Source organism: Vigna umbellata, chromosome 1 (genome assembly GCF_029865625.1).
Source record: "Vigna umbellata cultivar VRB3 chromosome 1, Vumbellata_1.0, whole genome shotgun sequence".
NCBI classification, from domain to species: Eukaryota; Viridiplantae; Streptophyta; class Magnoliopsida; order Fabales; family Fabaceae; genus Vigna; species Vigna umbellata.
In genome coordinates this window covers 31012932-31029430 of record NC_142165.1, presented here as the reverse complement: position 1 = coordinate 31029430, position 16499 = coordinate 31012932, and the positions used below count along the sequence as shown (strand labels likewise).

The following is a 16499-nucleotide window of genomic DNA, read 5'->3' as shown; positions in this document are numbered from 1 at the left end:
TATGGACAACTAAAACTAGAGTCTAACATAAATAGTGTAAAAGCTTTTGCATTGTTAACCATCAGATTTCGGCAAGATCATGCAACAAACTTCTTCACTATTGGTGCATATATTATTTAAACATTGTCTGTCATAGGCCTAGTTTATATTGCTTTTTAGTTATGTTGGTAATTGTTTTTCATTTCTTAGCAAGTGAAGGTGAGATACCCATAAGTGAAAAAGAGGTTAAATGTCATTTCTTTTTTGTGTTTTGTTTAATTTGATGGCATTGAAGTGTTCAAAGAAACTTAGTCTTCTCTTTGTAATATTTATATATATGTTTTTAAAAAATTAACAACACATTGGTTGACATCAAAAGTGACAATGTGGTTTACATATAACGATGAGGAAGAAAGCAAAATTATTTTTGCAGTGAAGAACTGACGCCCATGAACGGAAATAAAAAATACTCTAGTAAAAATATAATTTTAACCCTGACATACAAATAGACCTGACGGAAACATATACTAATATAGACTTAAGTTATTTTAAAACCAAAATTTTTATTTATAAAAAAATTTAAAAATGTCACCACATTTTAAAAAACTTTATTTTTCTTAAAACGATTTTAAAAGACCTTTAATAAATGAATTTGAGCTTACTTTTATTAAGAATCATATTATATATTAGATATGATACATGAAATAAATATTTATGACATTATCATGAAAAGATAAATAATAAATTGAAATATATTATAAATATTTAATGATAATATAAAATAGGGGTTTGCTAACGTGCGTACGCCTGTTTTTCAGTTGGTACATTTTAGCAATGTGTACCGGGTTTTGATAGACAAAAATACCCTTATATGTCATGGATTCTAAGTTTTAAGGTTAGGGGTATTTTAATAATTTTCATTCTCAAAACTAAAAAAAGAAAAGAAACCCCCGAAACCCTTACTCACCTCTCTCATTCCTCTCAACCCTTTCTCTTTTCTCTTTCTCACTCCAATCTTTTCTCTATCATCCCTACTGTAGCCCAATTGAAAAAATCAGAAACACTTGTCGTTAAACAATCTTACAAAAGAATGATTTTATAATGAGTTTTCATCTTATAATTTTTGTCTTATCTAATTTTATCCAATTCACAAGCATAAAGGAATTGGTAATTGACCTGAAAAAAAATCAGAAATACTCACTGTTAAACAATTTCTTACAAAAAATGATTTTATAATGAGTTTTTATTTTATAATTTTTGTCTTATGTAATTTTATCTAATTTTCACAAGCATAATGACATCAAAGGAATTGGTAAATTGGCCTGGAAAAAAATCAGAAACACTTAGTTGTTAAACAATTTCTTACAAAAAATGACTTTATAACGAGTTTTCATTTTATAATTTTTGTCGTATATAATTTTATCTAATTTTCACAAGCATAATGACATCCGAAAGAATTGGTAATTGGCTTGGAGGGTTTTTTTAGAGATGATGATTCAACAAATACAGATGATGAAATTAGAGAGGTTAGTGAAGATGGTGAAATTGAAGAGATCTTGAATGAACCTTTGCCTTGAAGGTGAATATGTCAATGACTCAACTCTTTACAAAGACAAATTTTTTAAAGACAAGTGTTTCTGATTTTTCAATTGGGCCTACAGTAGGGATGACGGAGAAAAGGTTGGAGTGAGAGAGATGAAAGAGAAAGGATTGAGAGGAATGAAAGAGGTGAGTAAGGGTTTCGGGGGTTTCTTTTTTTTTTTAAGTTTTGAGAATGAAAATTATTAAAATACCCTTAACCTTAAAACTTGGAATCCATAATATATAAGAGTATTTTTGTCTACTAAAATCCGGTACACATTGCTAAAATGTACCAACTGAAAAACAGGTGTACGCGCGTTAGCAAACCCTTATAAAATAATATCAAATATAATAAATGAAATATGTATTTTAAATTTAGAAAAGATTTATAAAAAAGATGCTTGAACTCACATTTAACAGTTGTCATCTCTAGCTTGTGATTAGCATTTCCATTTAATTCATAAATATAATTACCGAATGTGAATCTAAAACTATACTTTTTCTAAGACAAGGTAATGAATTTGTAAAATAAGAAACTGTAATTATCATAAACCTTGAGTTGTTTTAAATATTATTGGAAAAATATTTTAAGACTGTGATTTAGAATATTAAAACCATTTTATTGAAAATAATATAAAAAACATATTTGAAAAATCATAAAAATTATATATTCCTATATTTTAATGAAACATTTTACTCTTTGACACCATTCACCATTGTTCAACAATTTTTAGCAGTTTTCTAATAATAAAATAGAATAGATGGGATGCTATTTGGATCATAGGAGTATTCTTTACATCAGCCATTTCTCACAAAAATAGTTTAAAAACTCATGTTACTTGAACAAAATAGATTTTATTTATCGCAATATATTATTAAGTTAAGATAGTTTGTAAATAGTAAATAACATTAAATATATTTTTAATCTTGAACTCTAACATAAAATTTTGTTTTTTAAAGTTTAAAAATAAATGGATATATATAGTTATTTTAACTTAAGTATTGTAATTTTTTTGACGTATAAAATATGTTTCTTTAACAAACATTGAAATGAGAAATAAGTATAAAGTAAGGAAATATACATCCGCCTACACTACAAAAATATCCAATTTTAGATGGGGTTTTTTTTAACATTACTGGGGTTTTAATCCCTGGTAAATATGTTTCCAGGGGTTATAGGAACCATTGGGAAAACCAGCGTCACAAAGGTAACGGAGGTTTTTTTCCAATTTCTAGGGGTTTTGGGAACCGCCGAAACTAACCGGGGCTCGGCAAAACCGCCCCTACTAACAGCGGTTTATTAGAAATCGCCGGCACTCACTAGATTCTACAAACTGTACCTTTTCCAGGGTTTTTTGAAAACCGCCGGAACTAATCGGGGTTATATAACCGCCGGAAGTAGCTGAGTTCGAAACTTTCCAGGGGTTTATTAAAAAACGCCGGAAATGCATGCAGATTTTTTTTTTTTTGGAATTGGAGAATTTCGTAATTCTGATGCAGCAAAGACCTATCTAACAGTGTCAATAAAATGATATTAGAAATCTACAATAAAATCAAGTACCTCTCAATAATACTAATGATATTAGAACATTATTTGTTTCCTTATATTTACCTAAATAAAATCCATTTATTTACTTCTATATTGCAGGTGTAAATAACAATTACTAGGAAAGGATTTTCATGCTGTAATTACAATATTTAATCCCTATAAATCAAGGGATTTGACTATGCATTGATCATTACAACTTAACATTGAGAGTCAACATCTCAAGAATTTCAGAATCAATTACATTAAAATAAACTATTATTATGGAGCCAACTAACAAGGCTAATGTCACCTCCTCCCAAAGCAAAATGCAAAGAAAGATAATGCATTTTCAGAAAACCATACAAAACATGAACGAGAATTTTAATAACAAGTAGCAAATACTGATGAAAAGAAAACTTGGTAACATAGCAGACATCAGAGCAACCATGAAGACAGTTATTTTCAAGGCACTGGGAGTAGAGAAAAGTCTGTCCTAATTCTGGAATAAGGACCAAAATTCAACACTGAACAGGCACATAATATGTAATATGGTCGAGGGTGGACAAAGATGTTCAATACTAAAAATTAAATACACAGAGTTCTAAGGTTCTCCTTTTTCATTACATCCATCATTTGACACACTTCCTTGATCAGATACCTACAATATAACATAATAGTTAGTCGATTATATATTTAAAAAAAAGATCATACAAATAAATTTAGCAATTATTACCGATGATGGTTGAAATGTAGCAAGCTGTGAAGGCAATTGACCCGGATAATTTTGCAACAATAATGATATCACTGCCTTCATTTCATTGACTTGTGTTGTCAATGAAGATACCTTTAAAAGATGAAATTATTTAAAAATTAAGAAAAATGATATCTAAGAAGTTGATCATAAAAAGAACAAACCAAGTAATTGATAAAATATTCATTAACCTGAGTTTGTAATTCAACATTAGAAACAGAAGTTGAAGATGATCCACCATGAGAACGAGCATGGACTCTAAAGACTTTAGATGGGCAAGGACCCAAACCTAAATCGCGAACGCGTCCACAATGCTCTTTGATTCCTAAAGCACGAGCCAATGAATCTGAACTAGATATTTCTTTTGATTGAGTCGATGATATTGTAGATTCATATGCTTCAATTTTTTCCTACATACAACATTTAATAAAATAGTGAAATCATCTAAATCGGATAAAACAATTCACCCAATTTCATTATCAGTAGATATACAATTATCAATGCACAAACAATTTGATTCTAGTCCAAACAGAAACAACACCAGATTAAAGAGTTGCGATTCTAATTTCTAGAACCAGATTTCAAAGGGCTATTTTTACTACACTATCAGAAGACTTTTACTTCAGTTTTATTTGGTTCAAGTATATATTTTTACTCCAAACAACAACATATGCAGCAGCCCTTTGAAGTTTGACTATCATGGTCATGAAACTTATGCACATGTACTTCTGCTAAAAGTATGAATTGGTTAGATTAAAATTCAAAAAAATCATATCTGTAGAACGAAAGAAGATATATTTAATAATTAAAAAAATAGTAAAAACATCAAGTACACAATCAAAACCTCAAACACCACATGCCAGTAACAGAGAAACAATAATTCAATTGGCTAATGTTGTTGCACTAAACTGGAAAGAGTAAAACAATAGGTTATAGCTAATTAGTAAAACACGAATCAAAACTAGACTAGACTAATCGAACTACTAATCTAAAACAGTTGATAGAAATCAAAATACTCTATGAAACAATATTCCAAAAAACAAATCAAGTTTTCCAATTCATAAATTATTTCAAATTGATAAATTGAATCAAAATACATATCATATATTAATAACTTAACATAAAGTTATCCCTAAAGCTGAACCTAAAGTTGAACCTGCAAGTGAAAACTTAACATTCAAATTAATAAATTAATTCACGGTTGTTGTCCCTAAAGCTGAACCTGCAAGTGAAAAGTTGCTTGACGCAACTTTTGATTTCATGTTTGTGATCGAAGTCGAAGAAGCACTAAGCGATATTATAAAATATAGTATGAGTCTCCAATAAACATTTACAGTGACCTAATGATTCATATTGTCAATTTTTGGCCAAGAACAATGCACCATTTACAATGAACATTTACCCCTTCTTGTGTCTATGAAATACCATGATATTATATATAAATGGTGTCACCAAAATAAATCAATTTCATTGATAATACAAATCAAGTTTACCTGAATGACAGTGACACTGAAGTCTCTGCTATTAAAAATAAATCAACAAATAAATTCTTATCATTAGAAATGATGAAGATTAGGTTAGAATGAAAAATGAAGATATAGATAGAGAGATAGATGAAGATTAGGTTAGAGTAAAAGAAGAAGAAGAGGAACATACCTCGACCTCGCGTCGACCTTGCGTCGACCTCACCGCCTCAACCACGATGCTCAGCCCAAGCTGGGGAAGACACAACACAGACGAACACGAACACGCACACAAAGCAGGGAAAGCTTCTGATGAAGGCAGGGGAAGAAATGAAAGTGCTGGAAGGGAATTAGGGATTGGGGAAAAACCTTTCTAATTTGCCTACCGTAAAAACCTTTTCTAATTTGCCTCAAAATCTTACTTTGGTAGTCATCTAATATTAAACCACCGAAAATTATTTTAAAATAAAAATATATTCAGGGACGGCTTTGGTTAGTAAACGCCAGAATTAAAAAAAAAAAAAAAACTTACTTGCGGTTTTAAAACCTAAATCGCCGAAATTTATCCAGGGTTTCTAAAACTACCGGAAAAAACCCCCTTCTAAAATTCATTATTTTTGTAGTGGTAAGCATGAATCTTGGGTGGTGTGATTAGGTAGTTGTAATTAATTTTGATAATATCGGAGGAAATGTGAAAGGTTAGTGAGTTGTCAAGATTTGAAGGTCCACTCACACCTACATTCTACTGCCATTCTTCTCCTCTTCAGCCACACTATATACACTTCACTAAGAAAATTAAGTTCTTGTGAAGCTCAAAAAACAAAGACTTAACTCAATAAAAGTTTAATAATACATGTTAGTTTTGTAAATGTGAGGTTAAATCTTAAATTGAATAAAATACACAATAATAGTAGTGTTGGGTAAGAGATTTATCATCATTGCTCATAAATAACTTGCTAAATTTCTCATATATCATAAGAATTCATATTCGAGCAGAAAGGTTGGTTTTTATTAATCATTAGGAGGTTCACTCCACTAGAAATCACTCACAGGTCACACATTTGTTAAGGACCTAAATTAATTTAGGTTATTCTTTAGGAAGCCATTTGATAGGGCACGTGTCCTAATATGGAGACGTGTATTAACCATTGGCTAATTGTTTTGTAATCGATTTATGTACAGAACATGGATCATGCTCAACCAAATCGTTCATGGATGTACGATAAGTGTCATAGAGGAAGAGGTGCTTTGAAAGAGTCTTTTGTATTGGGTGTTGAAGAGTTTATAAGTAAAGCTTGTGAACAAGAACGTTATCATAGAGATTGGGGTCTTCGATGTCCATGTTTAAAGTGCGATTGTACAAAGATTATGCACGAAAGAGTTGTGAAGGTTCACCTTTACAAGAACGGTTTCAAGCCTAATTATTTCATTTGGGAGGATCATGGGGAAAGAATGCCAGAAGATGATGTACAGAATTATGAAAGTTGGATGGTTGTAGAGACGCAACATGGTCAAATTAACCAATTTCAAACAATGGAAGACATGGTGCATGATGCTCTTAGGCAAAATGAGTCGTGCCAAGCATCTACTTCTAATAACATTGAAGAGGCTCCGAATGAAGAAACACAAAGGTTTTTTAAATTTTTGTTGGATGCAAACCAACCGTTGTATGAAGGAGCATCAGATTTGAAATTATCAATGTGTGTCAGACTATTAGCTTGCAAGTCAAATTGGAATATTCCTAACCAATGCATAGATTTTATTGCAAAAATGGTTATGGATGCAACACCCATCAAATCAGGTTTGCCTAAAGCATACTACGATGCAAAAAAGTGTGTATCAAAGTTGGGATTACAATCGTAGAGGATTGATTGTTGCGTGGATGGTTGCATGCTCTTCTATGATAATGAATATGGTAAGAATGATGGCGCGTTGCTTGAATGCAAATTTTGTGGAAAGCCAAGATATCAACCACGTAACACGGGAGCAACTACTACAAAACAAGTTCCTATGAAATCAATGTTCTATTTGCCATTAATTCCCAAACTACAAAGAATGTATGCCTCAACCAAACTGCAGGACAAATGACATGGCACTATCAGAACATGTCCACGAATGGTGTTTTGCGTCATCCATGCGATGGAGAGGCTTGGAAGCACTTTGATAGAGTATATCCTGACTTTGGTATCGAGCCACACAATATACGACTCGGTTTATGCTCTGACGGTTTTAACCCATATGTACAGGCATCAAATATACCATATTCATGTTGGCCAGTTATTATCACCCCTTATAATCTTCCTCCAGAAATCTGCATGTCTAAACCTTACATGTTCTTGACATGTCTCATTCCCGGACCATTCAATCCAAAGGTTGGCATAGATGTGTACTTAGAGCCCTTGATTGACGAATTGAAGAAGATGTGGACGGGTGTGATAACATATGATATTTCAAGGAAACAAAACTTTATTTTGAGGGCCATGCTGATGTGGACAATTAATGATTTTCCTGCTTATGGTATGTTGTCCAGCTACAACACTCATGGTAAACTGGCATGCCCACATTGCATGGAGCATACAAAGGCTTTTAGATTATATCATGGGGAAAAACATTTGTTGTTTGACTCCCATCGGAGGTTTTTACCGAATGACCATGCCTTTAGGAGGAATAGGAATGCTTTCAAGAAGGGGGAAGTGGAGATGGATGACGCACCACCATATCTTACGGGAGCAAAAGTTTGGAATAGAATCAATGGTTATCCTAAAATAATTGAAAATGGTGCACCAAGAATTGATGGATACGGTGAGTGGCATAATTGGACGAAAAAAAGCATCTTTTGGGATCTACCCTATTGGAAGGATAATTTGTTAAGGCATAATCTTGATTTCATGCACTTTGAAAAAAATTTCTTTGACAACATCTTTAATATTGTGATGAATGTTGCGGGGAAGACAAAAGACAATGACAAGGCCCGAATGGATATAGCTTTGTACTGTAGACGAAAAGATTTGGAGCTAAAAAGTCATACCAATGGAAACATGTATAAGCCAAAAGCAAATTATACACTTTCAGCAGACCAAACAAAACTAGTCTGTCATTGGGTAAAAGCTCTTAGGATGCCTGATGGATATTCTTCTAACTTGTCAAGGTGTGTTGATGTGAATAGGGGAAAACTCATTGGGATGAAAAGCCATGAGTGCCATGTGTTTATGGAATGCTTACTTCCTATAGCGTTTAGTTCTTTACCGTCTCATGTTCTCAATCCCATTACAGAGATAAGTCATTTCTTTAGAGATTTGTGTTCTACTACATTGAACAAGGATGACCTAGCGAGGATGGAAGAAAACATTCCAATCATTCTATGCAAGATGGAGAGAATATTTCCTCCCTCATTCTTTGATTTTATGGAACATCTCCCTATCCATCTTCCATATGAGGCACGACTTGGTGGACCAGTACACTATAGGTGGATGTACCCATTTGAAAGGTGACAATATGACATCTTATTGTTCAATTTACTAGGCATAATTCAAAAACCCTAACATATCAGTTTCAAATTTGTAGGTTCATGGGATATGCTAAACGTTCAGTAAAGAATAAAGCTAGGGTTGAAGGATCTATTTGCGCATCATACTTGCACAGAGAAACAACTCATTTTTGTTCCCACTATTTCAAAAACTTCATGTTAACACCACAAAGCAGTAGAAATGAAGTAGACATTCAAATAGAAAGCTTTACGACAACATTATCAGTGTTTGACCAACCTGGCCATCATTCTGGGAGGGAATCAACACATTGGTTAAGTGATGAAGAATTGAGATCAACTCATGTTCATGTATTGATCAATTGCAATGAAGTTGAACCTTATCTTGAGTAAGCCTCCGAAATCAATTATATTTCCCAATTCTTTCATTTGATATAATTAATTGTCTTTGATCTAATCTCGTCACACATGTCGACAGCTCATTCTTACATACCTATCAACTATCTGAGTCAAACAGTTCGACATACATACATGCTAATTTCCCATTGTGGTTCAGGAAAAAAGTACGACTTCCTATCATTCTTACACATTCATTTCTTCCTTAATTCTTTAATCATTACATTGTTGAATAGGTTCATATCCTGAATGTTTGTAGGTTCATAACGATCCTTTAAGTGTAAGGAACCAACATCTTAGAGATTTATCACTTGCTCCTTTAAGGTGTGTAAAGGAATGGCACACCTTCTTTGCTAATGGATATAAATTTCATACTCATGCATGGAGTCAGGGCAAGAGGACAATAAATAGTGGGGTTCATGTTAAAGGGCTAACAGAAGGAGGTCAAGATGATTTCTATGGTGTCATTAAACACATCTATGAGTTGGAATACAATTCAACAACCACTGAAAAGAAAATTGAATTATTTTATTGTGAATGGTTTGATCCATCGAGAGTAGGTACAAGAGTGGATTCAAAGTATGGCATTGTGGATATTCGAATGGATAAAAGATATGTGTTGTTTGATCCTTTTATAATTGCACATAATTTACAAGTGTATTATGTACCATATCCTACATCACGCACGGACAAACGAGGTTGGTGTGTTGCGATAAAAATGAAGCCTAGAGGTCGCATTGATTCTAATGATGTAGAAGCCGATGTGACATACCAAGTGGAGGAAATGTCACATGTTAATGATGTCATTGAAGTTGAAGAAGTAGTCCGATTACAAGATGTAGAAGCTGGTCTTGAAGAAGTGGACCCTAACAATATTTCATCATTTCAAGGGAAAATAGATGAAGATATAACAGAATCAGAAGAATACAATGCAGAAGGACAGGGTGAAGATGACAATGAAGATGAATTTCATAGTTCTAGCACTGAATAGAGTTAGGGTGTGTTCCTCCTTATTTTTGTTGCATTTATAATGTTGTCCACAATCTTAAGACTTATCAATGTAAGTCTTAAGATTAAACATTTACTAATAGAGTTTTATTGGAAAGCCAGAAACAATGTGACTTCATCTGTTGTTGACATGTTTGGTTTTTACTCGTGTTTTTGGTTTGTTTTTGGAGTATAATATTGTTTTTGGTTTACTTGTTACACATTTTTATCTCTGATTATACTATTTCTAAATTTTCTTTTCTTATATTGTATAAAAATATATATTATGTTCAAGAATATGGCATCAGGTGCTTCTGGCCCTCCTATTCCACCTTCAGGAAATTCTGATAAGGGGAAGGGAAAGAAATCTTATGTAGTGAAGTTGATGACACGTTTCAATAATGAAATTGGTTCAACTAGTCAGCCAACTACACCTACCTCTACCTCCACTGGTAGATCTATTCCACCTCCATTAGTTGTTCCTGCCTTGACTCCCACTCCATATCAAGTTCCTACATCTACACCTACCTCCATTAGTACATCTCTTCCACCTCCGATACAAGTACCTGGCTTGACACCCACTCCATACCAAGTGCCTCCTCATCGAATGGCTTCATCTCCCAATGTTGGTTCTAACCCATCAACTCCCAGAAATATTACACCATCACCTGGTATAGAGGATGCAGATCCACATTCCAGTTCAGCCGTCAATTATGTGAAAGAATGTTCCAATAGTCGTCCAATGGTTACACCCGTTGGAGGAGGGTAAGAAAAAAATTAACTCAATTAATATATAGACAATTCATTGTTGTATTATTCTAATGTTTGAGTTTAATTTTGTTTTAGATTTTATCCTACAAAAACTGCATCGAACGCAATCACAGCCACCATCAAGCAACAGTTTGATGAGCCATGGCTAACATGGGGCTCAATCCCTAAGTCAACCAGAGATGTCTTCTTCGAACGTTTTAAGGTACACACTTTTCAATCCCAATCTTGTTACACTGAGCAATTATTCTCTGTATGTGTAAATCAAACCTATTATTCATGTGTATAAAAGATAATAGAATATTGCAATCTTCCTGGAACAAAGTCAATAGTTGGTGTCCTGCATTTAATTTGTACTGCAACAATACCAGCTAGCTGAAATACAAAATAATCCAATGCATGCATGTTTCCAGCCCCTTGTTTGTTGTGTGCTTCAACTCTCATGCATTCATGATATAACCATTGCTGTCATTCCAAGGAAGGGATTACTTTGGTGCAGCTACAGAAAAATAATTTGTTTTGTTTCCTTCACAACCAGAACATTCATTTCTAACAACCAATAAGATTAATTTCCTAAATTAGAAAATGTTACTGATACACTTTTATACTTTGAACTTGTTTACTTATTCAAACCTATTATTTCTAATATAACAGAGAAAGGTTTCATGGAAGCCTGAAGATGAGGAAAAGGTAAGAAAAAATTATCACACCAAGGCATCTCATAGACTCTCAGAGATGTATAAAAAAGCTAGAACTCTAGGAAAAAGACCTGATTGGCTGGGGGACGATACTTGGAATGCTCTTTTGGAAAAGTGGAACATGCCACTTTATAGACAAAAGTGTGAAACGACAAAGAAGAATCAGACATCTGAAAAGGGTGGTTGTTTGCACACTAGAGGATCTATAAGCGTGCATGAGCATGCTATTCGTTTGGTATGTAACTTGTACATTTTTTTCCTTATAATTGTAATCATAAACTTTACAAATATTTATTAACAACTCATTTTGTTTGCAGTCACAGGAGCTTGGTCGGTCTGTGCATGTTGATGAAATATTTCAGCAGACACATATTCGTCAATCAACAGGGGAATTTGTGGACGAAAGGTCTAGGCGGACCCATGTACGTTTGTACTAACTCTATCACATTATAAATTTTCGGTTTTTAAACCTCATGTTTAATGATAATATTTATTCATTTAACAGGAACAATATGTTGCAAAATTTTCTCAAATAAGATCTGAGACTGCATCTGTTGGTGTCTCAGCATCTTCTCCTCTAGACCCTGCAGAGGAGGAAAGATTGAGAAACCGATGTTGGTTAGAGGCTGCTGGTGGAAAATACGCGTATATGGCATTGGAAATGTCACTTCCCAAGATGACTATGTTGATAGTTACATCCAACAGACACAGGCATCTTCTACTGCTCAACAACAAAATTCAGAAGAAAATGTTCACCTGAAATCACAGTTACAACAATATGGTCAGTAGCTTGAAAAGTTTGAAGGCTTTATTGGCGTTCTCCTGCCATTCCTTCCGCCTTCAACAGCCGCAGCTGCACAAGACTTTTTAAACCTTCAAAATCCTCAAGTTCACAATGAAGTACCCAATGATGTCCAATCAGAACAGCAACCTCCAGAACAGCAACCACCAGATGAACAACCACAAGATGGAAATGATTATATGCATTATTAGGCATTTTATAGAACTTATTTCCATTATTGTTGAACTTATTTAGAACCACAACCACAATCTGTTTATGAACTTACCTAATGTTTATTCTTGCAGTTATATTGATGTAAACAATATTTATGTATTCATATACAATGTTTCCTTTGTGGATTAAGTGTATCTGAAAAGCTTATTGAATTTATATGTCAATGTGCAATGTATAATGTCCAGGTTTGCTTATATCAATTGTGAATGTTCACTATAATGTCCAGGTTTGTTTGTATATTGTGCATGGGGAACTGCTATATACAGGGTATTTATTTAGCTCTTCTTAAACCATTATATACGGATTTATCCGTATATAGGTTATATACGGATTTATCCGTATATAGGTTATATACGGATTTAACCGTATATAGGTTATATACGGATATATCCGTATATAATTTTCGTATATAGGTTATATACGAATTTATCCGTATATATGTTATATACAGATATATTCATATATAATTTCCGTATATAAGTTATATACGGATTTACCCGTATATACGTTATATACAGATATATCCGTATATAATTTCCGTATATAAGTTATATACGGATTTATCCGTATATAAACCTAGCTACGATAGTATTATATACGGATTTTTGCCCGTATGTAATCCGTATATAACCAAGTATTATATACGGATTTTGGGTCTTATATACGGATTTTTGCTGTATGTAATTCACATTTTTCTTGTAGTGATAAAGGGCTGCTGCAATTGAGTGGAAAAAGGTTGGCAATTGATGTTCCTAAGCTTGAGGATCGAATTTCTAATTGTAGAGCTTGTCAATTTGGCAAGCAAAATCGAAAAGCTTTTCCAAAGGTAACATAGAAAACATCAAGGAAGCTGCAATTAATTCACACTAATGTTGCAGGTCCTCAAAGAACACCTTCATTATATTTGCAGGTCCTCAAAGGTAATCTTTATTATATTATATTTGTTGATGACTTCACCAGGATATGTTGGATTTTTTTCTTCAAGTACAAATCAGAGGTAGCTCAAATATTTTGGAAATTCAAAGTCAAGGTTGAGAATGAAACTGGAAGATGAAGAATGAAATTCAGATGATACAAAGAAGGCAGATCTAGCCTCTACAAATGTGAACTTCAAGTTTTCAACTTCAGACATAGAACAAAATGAAGATGAAAGCTGACAAAATGAATTGGTAGATGATGCTCCTGTAAGAGGTACTAGATCACTCTCGGATATTTATGAGAGGTGCAACGTTGTTGTTTGTGAACCTGTAGATTTTGGAGCAGTAGAGAAAGATCAAAATTGGATGGCTCCAATGAAGGAGGAGTTGTCTATGATTGAGAAGAACAAAACATGGGAGCTTATTGACAAACCCCAACGTAAAAAGGTAATTGGGGTAAAATGGGTATTTAGAACCAAGTTAAATGTTGATGGTTCAATCAATAAGCATAAAGCAAGGCTTGTAGTTAAGGGGTATGCACAAATTTTTTGTGTTGATTATTCTGACACATTTGAACCAGTTGCCAGACTTGATATAATCAGGTTACTTCTTGTTGTTTTTGCACAATTTGGCTGGAAAGTGCATCAAATGGATGTCAAATCAGCATTTCTTAATGGAATCCTTGAAGAAGAAATTTATCTTGAGCAACCTGAAGGTTTCGTTGTGAAAGGCAAAGAAGACAAAGTCTATCATTTACACAAAGCTATGTATGGCCTAAAACAAGTCCCAAGAGCTTGGTATAGTCGAATAGATTATTATTTGCTTGGCCTTGGCTTTGAAAGAAGTCTTTCAGAATCTACGATCTATGTTAAACACAATAGCAATGAGATGCTTGTTGTTTCTCTTTATGTGGATGACCTTTTAATTACTGGGAGCAGTGCAAAATTTATTTATGAGTTTAAACTAGATATGATGCAGGCTTTTGAAATGACTGATCTTGGTCTGATGACTTATTTCCTTGGGATGGAGATCAATAAGGAAAAAGACCAGGTTTTCATTTGTGAAAAGAAATATGCAAAAGAAATTCTAAAAAAATTCAGAATGGAGGATTGCAAAGTGACAAATACTCCTATGAATCAAAAGGAGAAGTTGTGCAAAGAAGATGGTACCGATAAAGTTGATGAAGGGTATTTTAGAAGTTTGATTGGTTGTTTGATGTATCTTACAACAACTCATCCTAACATTTTGAATGTTGTGAATATTGCGTTTAGATTTATGCATTGTGCAAGTGAACTTCATCTCAAGGCTGCAAAGAGAGTGATTCGATAGGTCAAAGGAACAAGTGGTTTTGGTGTTAAATTTACAAGGAGCAAGGAGTTCAAGTTGGTTGGTTTCTCTGACAGTGATTGGGGAGGTTCTGTTGATGATATGAGGAGCACTTCAGGTCACTGTTTTACTATTGGATCTGCTGTTTTTTCGTGGAACTCAAAAAAAGAAACAGTGGCTCAATCCACTACTGAGGCTGAGTTTATTGCTGCAACAGCTGCAGTTAATCAAGCTTTATGGCTAAGGAAGATTTTAATTGATCTTAATCTAGAGCAGAAGGAAAGTACAGATATTTGTGTAGACAATCAAGTTGCAATTGCTATCTCTCATAATCCTGTGTTTCATGGAAAAACTAAACATTTTAACATCAAGTTATTCTTTCTAAGGGAAGTACATAAACATGGAGATGTGATTCTTATTTACTGCAAAACAGAAGATCAAGTTGCATATATCCTTACTAAACCATTGCCTACTTGCAAGTTTGAATTTTTAAGGTCAAGACTTGGTGTTTGCAACTCCTAAAGCAAGGAGGATTGTTAAGAAAATGCTTTAGGAGTTTTTATTTTTAAATTTAACTGAGTCAAAGTTTGTTCCTTATTTTTAGGATTTAGTTATTTTTAATTATGGGTTGAAGTGGTGGATTAAAATTAGGATAAAAGTGTTAGTGGGTAGTTACTTTTTTTATGTTTAAATACTGTAACGTTTTCATCATTTTACAATCAATAATACTGAAGTATTTTTTTTCAAGCACGATACTGTGTTGCTTTTTTGAAAATAACAAACTTACTACTTGGAAGAAACCCCACTCCTGTGAATCCCTAGCAATGTGTGACTTGCACTCTTCCTTCACAGTCTCGTCATTTTCCTCTAAGTAGTTGAAATCGATGACCGGAAGCTCGCATTCCTCAGCGGCCAACAGGAGACGCCATGGAGGCATTTCGTCGACGACGTGAAGGCTCCGACGAGTGTGCATGGCGTGGAGGCTTTGAGACATGTAAGGTTTCGATGAGTGTGTTTTGTGCTCTGGGATGAGAAAAAGAAATGTTGTGCGGGACGAGATTGGAATAAATGAAATGGGGACAAGAAAGAAATGTTGTGTGGGACAAGATTGGAAGAACTGAAATAGGGACGATGGAGAGATGTTGTGCACTCTGGGACGAGAGGAAGATGTGCTCTAGGACGACCAAAATGAAAAAAGTGAAATGAAAGAGGGGTTTTGCACCTATTATAATAGGTGTTTTAATATCTATCATAATATGTTTTTTCCATAATTTTCATTTTGCCACTGCGTCCAACTTATTATGATAGGTGGCTTTTACCTGTCAGAATACATGTAACTTTTATTACGAAAATGTCTCTGCTACACTTATTATGATAGGTTTCTTAAAATTCATCATAATATATGTTAGTCTTATTACAAAATTGTCACGGATCAATGTATTATGATAGGTGGATTTCACCTATCATAATAGTCTGTCATGGAATCCTCTTTTTCGACTAGTGACTTCATCAATCACTTTTAACATAAAAATATCGTTTAAGCATTCATCATGAAATGGATATTAGAAAAACAATTTCAATCTCTTTTATTGAGTTTTTCCATACT

At 33.7% G+C, this 16499-nt stretch overlaps 1 long non-coding RNA gene and 1 pseudogene across 1 annotated transcript; one reads left to right on the top strand and one right to left on the bottom strand.

Annotated features, from left to right (window-relative positions):
• Positions 1-3645: 3645 nt before the first annotated feature.
• LOC124845452 (uncharacterized) lies at positions 3646-4412 on the bottom strand. Its single transcript, XR_015785592.1, has 3 exons — positions 4031-4412; positions 3822-3932; positions 3646-3746 (listed from the first exon to the last, which is right to left on the bottom strand). It is a non-coding gene; the product is annotated as an uncharacterized LOC124845452 (long non-coding RNA).
• Positions 4413-6487: 2075 nt separating this feature from the next.
• LOC148205122 (uncharacterized) lies at positions 6488-10173 on the top strand (annotated as a pseudogene).
• The last annotated feature ends 6326 nt before the right edge of the window (positions 10174-16499 follow it).